This window comes from Dromiciops gliroides, chromosome 5 (assembly GCF_019393635.1).
Source record: "Dromiciops gliroides isolate mDroGli1 chromosome 5, mDroGli1.pri, whole genome shotgun sequence".
NCBI classification, from domain to species: Eukaryota; Metazoa; Chordata; class Mammalia; order Microbiotheria; family Microbiotheriidae; genus Dromiciops; species Dromiciops gliroides.
This window is the reverse complement of record NC_057865.1, coordinates 282,190,141-282,207,257: the sequence shown is the minus strand read 5'-3', so window position 1 is coordinate 282,207,257 and position 17,117 is coordinate 282,190,141.

Sequence of the window (17,117 nt, the reverse complement as noted above, 5' to 3'; positions counted from 1 at the left end):
TTATTTGTTTGTTTGTTTTTGCGGGGCAATGAGGGTTAAGTGACTTGCCCAGGGTCACACAGCTGTTAAGTGTCAAATGTTTGAGGTTGGATTTGAACTCTCCTATTTTTTTTTAAAAAGAATGACCCTTCCTTTCCTATAAGATCACTCAGAATTGCAGACTTGGGGCTGGAAGAGACTGAGGCTGTCTGGTTCAGTCCTTACCTAAGTAGGAATCCCCTCTATGGCATTCCCTCAAAAGTAAGCATCCAGAATTGCCCTAAAGAATTCTATTAACAGGCCACTCACTATCCCTCAGAGAAAGCCCCCTCCACTTTCCGACTGTTCTCATTGTTAGGAGGTTTTTCTTTATGTTGAGCCAAAATCAGCCTCCCTGTCAGTGCTACAGTTGGGTCCCATACCTCATGGTGCTGCCAATAGCACGGGCAGATTATTTACATCTGTGCATGCATCCATGACTTCAGACAAAGTAGACTTGAATAGTCCCAGAAGGAAGGCCACCATCATGACCTCAGAGAAACTGACAATGGTGGGACAGGAATGCTTATGAGTTCACCAATTCCTTCTTCTCTGGGCCAAGACCTCCACCTCCCAGGTACAGCCCACTCTGGGGTCAATGGAAGGTGAAGAGGAAACAGGCAGACAATCTCGTGGCGAGGCCACGGAAGGCAGGATGGAGAGAAGGCAGATAAAATTACATATTCCCAAGCCCCCAGAAATTGAAGGTGCTAGAGAAGGGAATCCCGTCATGCAATGTGATATTCCACAGGTGTGAAAGTAACCTTTCTTCAGGGCTGGGGAGCCCGCCCTAAATCAATAACAATGATGCTGAAAATGAGAAATAAACAAAAAACAAGATGTGTAAGTGATGGGAATTGGGAAATAGAACAAAACAGGATGAGGATTGCAAACACAGCCAGCCACACCTCCAAACACAAACAGAAGTACACCAAAGTCTGGATCCTCTGCCAAACATGCAGCCAGTTACACCCAATCAAATACTTAGAACTAGTAGGAAATTATTTATAATCATAGAATCATAGATCTGGAGTTGGCACAAGCCTGAGAAGTATTGTAACCCAAGCACCTCATTTTTCAGAGAAGGAAACTGAGACCCAGAAAAGGGGAAGTGATATATATGGTCTTCTTCTATTAGAATGTAATATCCTTGAGTGTAGGGCATTGCTTCAATTTCATCTATATATTTGTTTATTTGTCTGCTTGCTAATTCATTCATTCATTTATTCATTTATTTATTTATTTATTAATCTATTTATTTGTTTGTTTAGGCTTATAGATTTATCCTCAGAACTTAGCACAATGTCTGGTGCTCAATAAATGCTTTCTCGGGGCAGCTAGGTGGTGCAGTGGATAGAGCACTGGCTCTGGAGTCAGGAGGACCTGAGTTCAAATCTGGCCTCAGACACTTGACACTTACTAGCTGTGTGACCCTGGGCAAGTCACTTAACCCCAATTGCCTCACCAAAAAAAAAAATGCTTTCTCTATAAGTTAGAAGTGGATCATTTTATGAGTCCCAGATTTGAGTCATTAGAAACTATAATAAGAGGGATTAGGAGAGGAATAGGTGAAGATCAAAGCCAGGAGAGAAACTGAGAACTGCTAATTGGAAGAGAGGTATTGTTTTGCTGAGAGCTGATTGGCTAGAGAAAGGCAGTATTGTTCTCTGGCTCTATCTACAGCCCAAGAGGGGAAATACCTCAATGGTTTTCCTGTACTACCCTTTACGACTACCAGTGGTTAAGAGGGAAAAACAGAATGAAAGATGAACTACATGAGCTTAGCTGTGAGCTGTGCTGATTGGAGAAGACTTGTGGCTTTGCAAATAGCTGACTAGAGAAAATAGAATTCCCTCCCAGGAATAGGTTGCATGGCCCTATCACTATGTACAGATTCAAAGAGACAAAATCCAAACCCTCCCCAGAGCAAATCTGAGGAATTTGCTAGAAGAGAACCAACCATAAAAAGGTAATGCAATAGACAGAGTGCCAGGACTGGAGTCAGAAAGACTTGAGTTCAAATCTTGCCTCGGACATTTCCTAGCTGGGTGACTGAGCAAGCCATTTAACCTCTGCTTCAGTTTCCTCATCTATAAAATGGAGATAATATTAGCACCTACATCTCAGGGTTGCGTAAGGATCAAGTGATATGATAATTGCCAAGCACATAACATAGTACCTGGCATATAATAAGCACTACATAAATGTTAGCTATTATATCTATTATTACAACACTTTCTCTGTACCCTAGCAATGGTGGCTGTGTGCTAAAAGAGCCTGACACTGCTTCAGTGACTTGAGAGTAGCAAAAAAAAGTAGCTTTGACCAGGAGGAGAAGGTCTGAGGACCAGAAGGGGAAGAGACAGCAAAGAAGCAGTTTTTGCCCAAGTGACATATAATGATGACTTTTCTCTTAAGAGATTAAGGACTTCATGGCGTGCCATCTAGTTGTTCCCAGCATGTAAGTTTTCATATGCATATGTATCCATGCTAGATTTCCGTGTGTGCCCATTCTACCCCTTGAACATTGTTGTGTGTACTGGTGGGAAATTTATCTCTCCAGAAAGGTGGGAGGAAACTCTGTGCCTGCTTTTTAAAAATTATACTTTCTTGACCTAAGATTCTTGCTGTGCTACCCAGACCAAGGTACAGAACATCATTCCAAGATAAGCTTCTAGCACGGTACTTGTGCTAGATACTGGGGATATACAGTCAAACCAACAATCCTTTATTAAACATCTAATATGTATGCCAGGCACAAAGATGAGAGTGGGAGAGAGACAGAGACAGAGATAGAAAGGAAAGAAGGAAGGAGAAAAGGAAGAATGGAAGAAAAGAAAGAAGGAAGGTAGGGAGAGGAGAGAATGAATGAAAAAGGAAGGAAGAAAAAGAAAGGAAGAAAAGAAAAGAAACAATCTCTGCTCTCAAGGAGCTGCCATTCTATAAAATGACAGAGCCATAGATTTGTTCATGGTTTTCAATTATAAGGAACAGCTGTCATTTAAAATACAAACAACTTTTGCAAAGTGCTTTATCAACCTTAAAGCACCATAGAACTGTGAGTTATAATTTTAATTTTAACTTCCCATCTGGATTTCTTGTTCTCTTCTACTTTCCCTTTCTTCCTTCTTTTCTTTCTTTCTTTATCTTTGTACCTTTCTCTGTTTCTGCCCATCCCCTCTAGTTTGCAAAATTAAAGCTAATCACAGAATAGAAACAATAAGAAGTCATTAGCTTCTGTGATAAAATCTTCTAGCTCTGTCCTAAACCATTATTGGTGGTATTGGCTGGTCATACCCCCAATCATGTCCCTAACCCCCCAACAATCCATCAATATACCAACTAAGTTACGTGGTACTTTTCCTGATTCTCTCCCTGATTCATCCACACACACACACCCAACCTTGTTTGTAATCTCTCTCTCTTGAAATTACTTTGCATTTATTTTGTTTAAACTTTGTATTTATGGAGTTGTATTTCTCTCTACAGTAAAAGAGATCATGCCCCTTGAGGGCAGGGACTATTTACTCATTTATTTTTTGCCTCTATATTCTAGTCCAAGCTCTAGCATGTAATAGGCACTTAATCACTGCATGTTGACTGATTGATTGGAAGCACAGAAATAGAAGAATACAAACTCATTAAGAATAGGGAAGGGGGCAGCTAGGTGGTGCAGTGGATAAAACACTGGCCCTGGAGTCAGGAGGACCTGAGTTCAAATCTGACCTCAGAAACTTGACATTTACTAGCTATGTGACCCTGGGCAAGTCACTTAATGCTCATTCCCCGCCCCCCCAAAAGAGCAGAGAATGTTTCATTTGGTTTTTGCATCCCCAGAGCTTGGGGCAGCTAGGTGGTGCAGTGGATAGAGTGCCAGGTCTGCAGTCAGGAAGTTTTATCTTCCTGAATTCAAATTTAGGCTCAGACACATCCTAGCTGTATGACCCTGGGTAAGTCATTTAACCCTGTTTGCCTCATTTGCTCAACTGTAAAATGAGTTGGACAAGGCAATAGCAAACCACTCCAGTATCTTTGCCAAGAAAACCCTAAATAAGGTTATGAAGAGTATGACCCAAGTGAAACGACTGAACAACAAAAATCCCTAGTGCTTGGTACAATGACTCTCACATAATAAGGGTTTAATAAATGATAATTGGATTGAATTATACTGAATTAAATTAGGTCATTTTGCCTGCCTGAAAAAACCTCAGTTTTCTCATCTGTAAAATGAGAGGGTTGGACTAGACATAATTTCTATAACGGTCTCTTCTAGCTCTAATAGTCTATAATTATATTGCCTGATTTCTTTCTTTCCCCAGAGTAAAAACACAGAATAGTATCCAACCCAAGGACTGTGATGAGAGAAAGGGTACTATTGGAGCAATGCTGCCCTCTGCTGGACACCTCTAAGCACACTCCTCTAAGACAATTTCAAAAGTTAAGGCAAAGAGACATTCATTCAGCAAATATTTATAGCTTATGTTGGTCTTTGAGTGGGTTCATAGATTTACAGCTGGAAAGGACTTCTGAGGCCATTTTGGCCAGCTCCGCTCCTCATTTTGCAGGGGAGGAAACTGAGGAGGAAAGAGGTTAAATAGCTAGCCCATGGCTAGTGAGCATCAGAGATAGGATTTGAACCCAAGGTCTCCCTGACTTCAGGAACTAGATCTTTTTCCACTGCCCCATGCTGCCTCTGTAGTCACTCAAGTGAAAAATAACATTCAGTAATACTACCCCCACCTCTATTCAATGATATCCCCAGCTCTCAAGATCAATGGTTACATACTGTTATATTATCATCAAGTTCTTCCATGTATGGCTATCTTGTCTTCCCCAAAAATATTTCAAGCTCCTTGATCAACGATATGGAGTGTTACATACTCCTCTCCTTTTCTAGAACAAAATTGAGTATATAGGAGGACTTCTGTGATTATCTGTAAAATTAAATCCATCATTGCTGCTCCCTAACATGAACATTCTTTATGTGACCTTGGATTAGTCCTTTCACCAACACAGATCTCTGTTTCCTTATCTATACAATGAGGCATTTGGACTAGATGGCTTTTTCAGCTATCAAACTATAATGTTCTGGTGGAAAATTAATTAAGATAAATTCAGTTGAAAGGGACATGAAATAAGTTGTTACGATGGCCCTCAGGTTGGGTGTTATTAACAATTATCATCAAGTAACATCTTATTTTAAACAATTAGTCTTACTGGCTATGTTAATTCTAATCCTAGGATGGATGAAGCTATTTTTCACAGGGTCCATAAACTTCTAAGACTTCGGTTCCTCATCTCCAAAATGAAAGAATGGGAATAGGTGGCCTCTGGTGTCCCTTCAACTTCACATCTTTGGTCTTCTGCTCATGCTAAATGACCATGAAAACTGGTTATTTTGTATAATTATAGTAGAGTTGAAGTAGAAGAGATCTGGAAGGTCATTTAATTCAAAGCTTTCATTTTGTAGATGAGGAAAGTGAGGCCCTGAGAAGTCAAGTGCTTTAACTGAACTCTCATAGTAAGTGATAGAGGTGAAGCTATAACCCTGGTCTCCTGACCAGAGCTGTAAGTAGAATTTGCACATTGGGCAAGCAACCCAAAAGAGGCTGTCTAGTGAACTCAGTAACTCACATGAAAATAATACATGTAATTAAGATAAATTCAATTGAAAGGGACATAAAATAAGTTGCTATAATGGTCCCAGGTTGGATGTTATTAACAATTAGCATCAGGTAACTTCTTATTTTAACCAATTAGCCTTACTATCTATGTTAATTATATGTTAAGCTCAGCTATTTCTACCTCTTAAAGGCTTAATTTTAGTCACTTCCCTCTGTTCATTAATTCCTATTTATCCTTTATATAGTGTTGGTACATATTTGTTTGCTGTCTCCCACATGAGATTGTAAGCTCCTTGAGGGCAGGGATTATTTTTTTGTCTCTTTTTGTATCTCCAGGACTTAGCCCAGTGCCTGGCACATAGTAGGTGCTTAAAATGTTAATTGACTGATCCCTCTGATCCTTCCTCTCTCTGGAGCCCTTTCTACCACATAACTTAGATCTAACAAGATCTAGAGCCAGAAAGGAGCAGTGAGAGATAGAAAGAAAAGCTTGGACTTCTGAAGAGTTCCTGTCTTCCTCAAAGCTCAGGAAACTTTTATATATCCTCAGACAGAACTGGAAGAGACCCTAGAGATCCTGTAGTCCCTTCCAGGGATGTTGGGAGGCTGAGATTTTAAATGTCAATTATTGTTGTTGTTGTTTTACATATATGTATACCGAGACCCAAAAAGGGGAAGGCCATACAGCTAGTTAGTGGAAGAGTTGGAACTGAACCCCAATTTTTCTGACTTCCTTCTCAATGCTCTTTCCACCACCCTACTGTTCTCTCAGGAGAAAGGAGAAGGTGGATTGCCAAAGAAATCAAAGGACTACAAGCTTAGAGTCAGAATATCTGAGATCAAGTCTTGTCTCTGATAGTTTACCAGTTATGTGAGCACAGGTAGGAAAATAAATCAATTAACATTTAGTATTTGTCCACTATATGCCAAGAAAAGCACTGACCCCTCCAAGCCTTAGTTTTCTTAATTTAATTTTTTTTTTGTAATTTATGGTGAGGCAATTGGGGTTGACTTGCCCAGGGGTACACAACTAGTAAGTTGTCAAGTGTCTGAGGCTGGATTTGAACTCAGGTCTTCCTGACTCCAGGGCCAGTGCTCTATCCACTGTGCCACCTAGCTGCCCCTTAGTTTTCTTATCTATAAAACAGAGATAATCGCACAGAATGTCAGCGTTGGAAAGGATCTTAGTATATACCATTCTAACATATTTCTGTGAAACAATCTCTGCTATAATATCCCTGATAAAGTCAGCTAGCCTCTTTTTGATGAGAGGAGATAGCCCCAAACTGTAGAAAGAATATTAAATTTAGATTCAGAGGACCTGGATTCAGATCCCAGAACTGTCACTTACTAGCTGTGTGACCTTGGTCAAGTCACTGAACTTCCGGACCTCAGTTTCTTTATCCATAAAATGACCTCTGAGGTCCCTTTCAGCTCTAATTCTAGGATCTCCAGTGAAGGGGAACTCACTAGTCTCCAGGGTAGCCCATTCTACATTGGGACAGGTCTCATTATTAGGAATCTTTTTCTACTACTCCATTGAAATCTGTTTACAATTATGTTGGGCAGACAAGACCCATAAACAGATAGAGAGCAACTCATCCCTAAATGTGTTAGAGGAGGTATAATGGAAACAGTCCTTGCTTTAAAGTCAGAGGCCTTGAGTTCAAATCCTGGTTCTGTCACTTTTTTCCACCTGTAACAACTTTTATGCAATTCATTCATGGCCCTGAAGATAGGATTCAGAAGACATGGCAATGGAGGAATGGTCAAAAGTTTGGATGGATTTTCTCTTTTCCCTGTTGCCTTCTTGTTATCAATAAATGTGATGTTTCCTAACCTTTTTAGCTCCAAAGGGTATCAAATCCAGTGATGAGGTAGGTCATAGTCAGTATTGAGAGGCAGCAACCTCTAATAACAATAACATTTATTCAACTCTTATTGGTTTACAAAACACTTTAGCTATTTATTTAAGCCTCATGACACCCCTGTGGGGTAGGTTCCCTCCAAATCATCATCAATCATCATCATCCTCATTTTACAGATGAGGAAACTGAGGCTCAGAAAGGGACAGATACTTTCCCAGAGTCTCATAGCTAGCAAGCATAAGAGGTGGGATTCAAACCAGATCCTTCTGACTCAAAGTCTAGTGCTCTATCTACTAGCTAATGTTGCCCCTCTCAAATGGAAAGAAAGCTAAAATCACAGTATCATAGTTTTAATAATAGAAAGTCTCTTAGAGGCCAGATTGTCTTACTCCCTAATTTTACAAATCAGTGAACTGAGGCCCAGGAAGGATAAGTGACTTATCTCCTCATAGGGCCTTAGAACACTGGACCAGTCTTTGTTGTAAAGCCAGCTTCAGTACCTCAAGGGATCTATTTATCCATCTCCCCATCTATCTATCTTTCTATCATCTATTATCAATTTCTATCTCTCTATCATCTGTTTATCTATCTATCTATCTATCTGTCTGTCTGTCTGTCTGTCTATCTGTCTGTCTGTCTATCTATCTATCTATTTATCTATCTATCGCTATCATCCCATCTATTATCAATTTCTATCTATACATCCAATCTATCTATCCATCCATCTATCTATTTATCTCTATCCATCCCATCTATCATCTATCTATCTATCCATCCATCCATTCTTCCAATCTATCTATCCCATCTATCTATTTCTATCTATCTATCTATCTATCTATCTATCTATCTATCTATCTATCTATCTATCTATCTATCACTATCTATCATATATCCCATCTCTCTATCCATCCCATATATCCATCCATCCCTCCGCCTTCCTACCTACCTACATATTATCTATCTCATTCACTCTACCAAGGAGTTTAGGGAAGTGTGGGCATTGCACTGGAATTGGATCTTAATTCTTTGGGATCTGGACCTACATATGTGCAGTGGCCATGAGTTTTAAGGCCCCTAACCACAAAGAATGAGGATGATTTCTGTGATCTGTCATTGTCCCACCAGTCTCTGGGAGCATATGGACCGGGCCAGCTCTAGGAGGCTGTACGTTTGCACTTAGCATGGGGATCTTGTGGAGTTTTTAGAAAGGAGGCTACAAGAAGAAAAGAGAAGATAAAAAATAACTGGAGAAGGCTCCATCTTATACTTCCATGGCTCACCTACAATGGTTTGGTTTTTTTTTTCCTTCTCCCTTATGATGCTGAACTTGAGAACTGAAGTAACAACACTGTCCGGCATGAATTCTGTCCCTAGGCCTGGCTGGGGACTAATTCTTCCAGTCCATGGAGATGGTTTTATCTGCAAAATGAATAGCAGTGGCAGATTCCTATAAAAATAGCTATAGAAATGTTAATTATTATTGTTTTAGGGACAGCTAGGGGGCACAGTAGATAGAGTGTTGGACTTGGAATCCAGAAGACCTATGTTCTAATCCTATCTGACACTTACTGTGTGATCTGAGGTAAGTTACCAAGGCTTTCCCAACCTCGGTTTTCTCACTTCTAAAACAAAGACAATAACAATGGCTACTGCCCAGGATTTATAAAGATGAAATGAATTAGGACTTTGCAAACCTTAAACTGCTAGATGTTTTTGTTTATTATTATTTCTGAATACTCACTGATCTACAAAGGAGAAAGCAAAGGGACCCAAACATTAAAAAGCCCTGTCTCTCATGGCTAAGGGTAAGTAATTAACCCCCCATGTTCTGTTCTTGTGGAGTCAGGGCCTGGCCAAGGAGCCAGAACTAGGCTAGACTCAGAACTTTCCATCCCCAAATTTTTGAAGGGGGTGTGGAGAGTTTAGTTTAGGCCACAGGCACTGACAGTGTTTGCAGCTAATGGATTTTCCTGATTTTTACTCGGCTTTTCTATTTTAAGGAAATTCATTCTTCTCACCACTAACCTATGGTGTCATGTAATTAATAATAAAGTGACCTTGTTATTTACAAGGAAATTCAAAGGGATTCGGGACTTGTGGGAAATAATTGGAAAAGAATGAACCCAAATTGGGTCTTAGAAGCTTGGAAGTAGCTAGGAGATGCTACATGCATAGTGGCATATCCAGTTAGTATCCTTGGTTTCCTAGAGGAACTTAGTTACCTCCTGGTCTAGGGAAGAATGTTCCAAAGTCAAATATCCCATTTGAAGGAGACCCGATGGATGGCTGCTAATTTTCCCATCTGGCCAAAGTTTCTTATGAGAAACATCTCGCCAAAATGGTTTTACTGGGACCAGATGACCTATCCACATTTCTGGAATAAGATGGCAGACAGGGAGAGAGGGTTGGGAGATGGAAAAAGGTTTAACCATTTGTTTCGGAGTTCCTTCTGAACAACTAATACTCATTTTGAAGATAGAAGAAAGATAATTAGATTTTAAGTCAGAAAACTCTTTTGCCTCCTAGTTCTGCTACTTGTTAGCTATGTGTCCCTGGATAAGTCATTTCCCTTCTCTAGGACAAATAGGCGGCATAGTGGATAGAGTGCTGAGCCTAGAGTCAAGAAGAACAGGTATCAAATTTGGCCTTGGTACCTTTACTAGCTATGTGCTCCTGGGCAAGTCACTTAACCCTGTTTGCCTTGATTTCCTCATCTGTAAAATGGCCTGGCAAAGGAAATGGCAAACCACTCCAGAATCTTTGCCCAAAAAACCCACCCAAATGGGGACGTGAAGATTTGGACACAACAGAGCAACAACAACAACAGGTCTTCATTTCTTCATCTGGAAAATAAAACAGTATGACTCAAATTCCTTCCAACTCTAAATACTAGACTCCAAACACTGGAAAACAGAATTTCTCCTGCTGGATCCAAGAAGGGATAAGGAACAGAAACCAAAGTAATTTCTGTCTTGTCAGCTAACTACAAGCCATTAACCGCGCCCCCCCCCCCAAATGTCCTCACCCCTGGTGTGACACAGAAATAATACTGTGGTGTAGAAGAAAAACGCACTGGAATCCAAAGATCTGGGTTTAATTTATAGACCGAGCATTGAGGGAGGGAGGGAGAAGGGAAGGGAGGAAGGAAGGAAGGAAGGAAGGAAGGAAGGAAGGAAGGAAGGAAGGAAGGAAGGAAGGAAGGAAGGAAGGAAGGAAGGAGAGAAAGGAAAGAAAGAAAAATAAACAGACAGTTTGGTTCTAAGGGCATTTTTTTAAAATCCCTTTACAGAATGCAATATCTATATCCAAAGGTTTTTTAATGTGGTTATTTAGTTCAGTAATACAGAAATTATTCAGGATTGTAATGGGGGAGGGAATTAAGTCTCATTTTTCTTCCCAGAAATGGCTTTTTTTGTTTGTTTGTTAAGCCTAACTGGCTGAAAGTTTAACAGGAAACCTGATGCTGAAAGTAAGGTAAGCTGCTTTCATTTCAAGAAATCTAGCAGTTTCACACTAGCTCATGTGTTAGGAGGTTTTGGAATTGTATACAGAGAGCTGGTTTAGTAACTCAGCACTTCCAGGGAAAAGATAAACTGAGACTGCTAGTCTTAGTCGCCTGTCTTACTGACTTAGAAAGTGAGTTCTTGTCTAGCTTTCTGTGTGAGAGAAAGGGAAGTTGGGCTAGTCTGGCTAACTGGCTTACTATCCTATTGCTCTCCTGGTACCGTCACAATGACAGGAGAGAGAGAATACCCCCAGTTCATTGAATGAACCCTTGAGGACCTGGACAAGAGTCCTAGATGATGGACAGGCAAGGATGGGTCTCAATCTATATCACTGGAGGAAACCCTCAAGATGATGAGCTCATGGATCCAGTTGAGTCTGAAGAAGCCCCTCTAAGGTACGAAGACAGCTCTCTAAGACTATAGTGGCAGAGCAGGGGCTAATTTGCATTTGTAGAAGAAATGTCCTCATCTGGTGTTCCCTAACCTAATGAAGTTATGGATCTGGTCCCAAAAAGAAGTGAAGGGGTGGGACAGGAAATCAAACCCAGCCTTTCCTTTAAAAAAAAAAGTGTAAGCAGTATCATCAACATTATGTGCTGATCAACTGTGATGGACTTGATTCTCCTCAGCAATACAACGTTACAAGATAGTTCCAAAGGACTCATGATGGGAAAAGCTCTCCAAATCCAGAAAAAAAGAACTGTGGAATATGGATGCAGATTGAACCACACTATTTCTTTTGTTTTTGGTGCTGTTGTTTTTTCTTTTTTGAGGTTTTTCCTTTTGCTCTGATTCTTCTCTTATAACATGACTAATGCAGAAATATGTTTAATGTTATTGTACATATATAACCTATATCAGATTACTTGCTGTCTTGGGAAGGGGAAAGGGACAAGAATTTGAAACTAGAAATCTTATAAAAACAAATGTTGAAAACTATCTCTACATGGAACTGGAAAATGATAAAATACTTTTATAATTTAAAAAAGTGTAAGAATGGATTCCCTCTTGAGCTATAAGTGCTCGACAAACAACATATAAGACCTACCTCCCTGGGCCTCAATTTCTTTATCTTAAAAATGAGGAGCGGGGGACAGCTAGGTGGCACAGTGGATAGAGCACCGGCCCTGGAGTCAGGAGGACCTGAGTTCAAATCTGACCTCAGACACTTGACACTTACTAACTGTGTGACCCTGTGCAAGTCACTTAAGCCTCATTGCCCCACAAAAAAAAAATGAGGGGGCTGTATAGTCCCTTCCCCTCTCAAGGCTTCATAGTCCTTTTAGGGCAAGCCACCATTCCTAAGGGCCTTTCTCCTTCCTAGATAATAGGTCCTGCCCTACAGAATTCACAGGACCTTAACACATGGCTTCCATTTCTCTGCCCAACAGATGAAGATACATAATGCCAGGCAAAAGCCAAAGGGTACCTGCTGAAAGTTTGCCTTTGGCATCTCCAACCTCCCCCCCCCAACCCTTCAAGTTTCATTTCCTCTTGGTGGGGGGGGGAGGGCTCCTTGCCCTAGACAGCTTCAGTTCTCTAATTCTAACCATCCCATTCCCTAATCTCTTCTCCCTTAGAAAATAGGACTGGTGTTTTTTTCAATTCTAATGCCACATTTTAGGAGGAACACTGAACAAGAAGGGCAACCAAGATGATGAGAGCACTGGGCAATATACCATGCGGTATTGAAGAACCTAGGAATATTAAGACAAGAGAAAAGAAGACTGGGAGAAAGGGGAGGGGTATGCAGGGTAGGTAACTACATGACTATGGGAAGCTAGGTGGTGCAGTAGACATCTAGAGTCAAGAAGACTCTGAGGTACCTATCAGCTAACATCACAGAAAAGGAAAATTATGGATATTGGAGATGTAGGAAAATAGGGACACTAATGTACTTTTGGTGAAGTTGTGAACTTACCCAACCATCTGGAGAATAATTCGGAGCTATGTCAAAGAGTTATAAAACTGTGCATACTTTGGTCCAGCAATTCTATAACTAGTTTGTAATTCAAAGAGATTTTTACAAAAGGAAAAAAACCTATTTGTACAAAAATATTTATGGCAGTTGTTTTTTTTGGGGGGGGGGGAAGAATAGGAAATCAAGAGGATGCCCATAAATTGGGGAATGGCTGAACAAGTTGTGGTATATAATTCTGTTGGGTTTTTGTTGTTGTTGTTATTGTTGGTTTTGGTGAAGCAATTGGGGTTAAGTGAGTTGCCCAGGGTAAGTGTCAAGTGTCTGAGGCCGGATTTGAACTCAGGTACTCCTAACTCCAGGGCCAGTGCTCTATCCACTGCGCCACCTAGCTGCCCCAATGGTATATAATTCTAATGGAATATTACTTTGCCTAAGAAATGACAAGGGGGGTTGATTTCAGAAAAACCTGGAAAGACTTGTATGAATGTATGCAGTGTGAAGTGAGGAGAACTAGGAAACCATTGTACATAGTAAAAGCAAAAGTGTATGATGAGGGGGCAGCTAGGTGGTGCAATGGATAGAGCACCGGCCCTGGATTCAGGAGGACCTGAGTTCAAATCTGGCCTCAGACCCTTGACACTTACTAGCTGTGTGACCCTGGGCAAGTCACTTAATCCTCATTGCCCCACCCCAAAAAAAAAGGGTATGATGAACAATGCTGAATGACTTAGCTATTCTTAGCAGTACAATGATCCAAGACAATCCCAGAGGACTTGTGATGAAAAATTCTGTCTACCTCCAGAGAGAGAACTGAAAAAAGCCTGAATGTAGACCAAAGCAACTATTTTTCTCTTTCTTTCGAGTTTTCTTTTACAAAATAATTAATATAGAAATATGTTTTACATGATTGCACATGTATAACCTATATCAGATTGCTTACCATCTGAAGGCTGGGTGAGGGGAGGGAGAGGAAAAAAGGGAGAAAATCTGGAACTAAAAAGAAAAATTTAATGAATGTTTAAAATTATTTTTACATATAATTGGGTGGGGTAACATTTTTTTTTTAAAGACCCAAGTTGAAATCCTGCCTCAGGCACTTATTAGCTTGGTCAAAGTTTCCTAAACTACAGTCATTACCCCATATGGGGTCACATAACTGGACATGAGAGTTACAAAAATTTTGGCAGTAAATGTTTGATTTGTTTATATATTTTATATACCTATATATACCTACACACACACATATATATGCGTATACATATTCCCAGGTTGTGTAAAAATTTCTCAGGCAAAAAGGAGTTATGAATGGGAAAAGTTTAAGAAGCCCTAAGCTAGGTGACCCAAAGACAAATACAAGTCACTTAGTGCCAATGAGCCTCAGTTTATTCATCTGCAAAATAGCAATAATAAGAGTACCTACACTCGGAGGTGTGATGAGGATCAAATGAAATAACATACTGAAAGACAGTGTAAATGTTGTAAAATGATATGTAAATGCTAGTTATATTAGAATTATTAATTATACAACCATGATTGTTAACGCAATTAATGATTACATTCCAACTTTCTTTGAGTATGTGAAGAACTGTCCTGTAGAACAGAGGGATTAGACTTGTCCTACTAGGCCCCAGAGGGCAAAAGTGGAAGCAAAGGAGGGAAGTTCAAGTCATTGCCTTGATTTTGTGATTTTTATATCATCATGGACCCTTTGACTCAAATCCATTAGACCAATGGGTCACCTCTTCCAGATGTTTACCTTTTTAATAGCTGAGGTGAAGTAGGAGTCCAAGACTTAGAGTCAAAAGAATTCAAGCCTCAGTTCTCACATAACTTCCTAGCTGCATAATCTCATCACAGTGGTGGCAAGGCATCCAACTCAGAAATTCTCTTGCCTCACCCTCATTGCTGGCCCTCATTTTGGCCTGGGCATATCATACATTGTTCTCTTCTCCCTACTCCCCTCCCTCCCTTTTATGTAGCCTCCCATGCTGTATTATAGTCCCCCCCCCAAAGCATTAATTCACCCACAGGCAGAGTGTCACTAGGGTCTATCTACAATGCCCCAGGCCCACCTTGTCACTGTGTCCCCCATAGGACTTCCTATTTCACCACTGTCTCCTTGTATTCATTTAGAAAGAATCCTCTCTCTGCTGCTCTCTGTTGTCTGATGTGTTCAAGAAGCAAATAATCGCTTCAATTGTGGTTTTCTTTCTAAAAATGTATTAAGTGCCTCTTTATTATTGAACATCCGTCTTTTTTTTCATTTATAGTTGAGCTCAGATATTTTTAGGGTAGGTTACCCTGGTCTGCATCCTGTTCTTAATGCATTATTCCATTCCCTCCTGCATTTTCTGGTGGATGAAGAATAGTCTTGTGTTATTCTCACTTTTTTTTCACTTGCAGATTTTGCTATTTCTGAAATGAATTGTCAAATCCAACCACCCTGCCATCCTTGGAGTTTGCAGCTTTGGGTTTTGTTTGTTTTCTAGAGTCTACCTATGAATTCCTTCAATTAGTATTTCATTTCTTTAATCTAAAGGCAAAAACGATCCTTTTTGTTGCAGACATATTGTATACACAGTTATCCACACCATCAAATTGGGCCAAACTAATTCTTGAATTCATCTTCAAGAGCCATTGCAGGAGTTTGGAGTTGGGTTTTTTAAAAGTCTTGTTATGAGCACCTTTGTGTCCCTGGGAAGTTACTTTGCCTCCTTCTGAGTAAATTTCCCCATCTGTAAAAATCAGAGTCAGATGAGATACTTTTGGAGGTCCTTTTCAGCCCTATATGTATATATTATTTTACCTGCTTGACTTCAGGGAAATTACATTCTGTATCTCATTCCTCCTTTGTAAAATGAACCAGAGGGCTTCTGAGGCCCCGTCAAGCCCAAGATCTAGAATCACATGACCTATAAAGTCACCTCTCTTCTCTGAACCTCAGTTTCCCTATCTGGAGGGTCTTAGACTGGATGACCTCTGAGGTCCCTTACATTCCTAAGCCTGTGATCTGTGAGTGAGGATGCTTAGAGATCTTCCCATCTGACAGAGCTAATTATGGTTTCTAATTTTGTTAGAACCTAGGCCTTAATTACTCTTTCAAGGAACCGCCCTATGTACTTTGGGAGCCACAACTCTCGTGCCTGAGCCTTGGTGGAGAAGGCATGTAGTAATCACCCAAAGAAAAATAAATCTGATGTCAGAAGCCGAATGCCTCTCATCTCATTATCTAAGTGTTTCTTCTCCTGATACTTGCCAGAGTTTCTTTCCAATGCTCTGCTAGGCTTTAGTTACTGCTACAAACAAGGCTGGGAGTTGGGGGGGGGGCAGGAAGGGAAGGGGACAAATGAGAGGAAGTACAGATCATAGGTCTAGACCTGGAAAGGACCACAAAAGCCATCTAGCCCAGCCCCCTCCTTTTGTGGGTAAGGAAACTAAGTACCAGGGAGGTAGGGCCTAGCCTGAGGTCATAGAGATAGGCGCTAGCAGAACCAGGGTTGAACCTAGATCATAGGATTATAAATTTAGAGCCAACAGGGACTTCAGAGATCATTTAGTTCAAACTCTTCATTTAATAGATGAGGAAACTGAGCTACAAAAAAGGCTATGTGTTCAAGGTCACCCATGGAATGGACATTAGAGGTGGGGATTTGAACCCAGATCCTTGAACTCCAAAGCCAAAGTTCTCTGCGAAGGACACTGAATATTCCTACCTAAATGATCAGTGCTAGGGATTAGAATCAGGGCATCTTCTCCCACACCATAGTTCTGAAAGAAGGCTGACAGACTGACTCTCCCTTTTCTTACTTCAGTTACTCTTTCCCACAATACTGAAGGAAGAGAGAGACAGAGACAGAGGCAGAGACAGGGAGAGACAGAGACAGAGATGGGGGGAAGGAGAGACACAGAGAGGAGAGAGACAAAGAGAAAAACAAACAGAGAGGAAAGAAGAGATATTTTATATCAGCTTCTTATGAAAGGTATTCAAGCAAGTTTTGGAAGAAATTGGTTATCTCCATGGTCATATTTCCTCTTAGCTGATCTCACTTGGCAGTAAAAATTAAGAAATCTTTAATCACCTCCTGCTTTTCCTATTGTACACTGGCCAACTTCCAGTGCTTCCATGTCTCCTCCCAGTTGTCTGGTGCCCTCATTCATCAGCCAGGGTGCCCAGGACCCT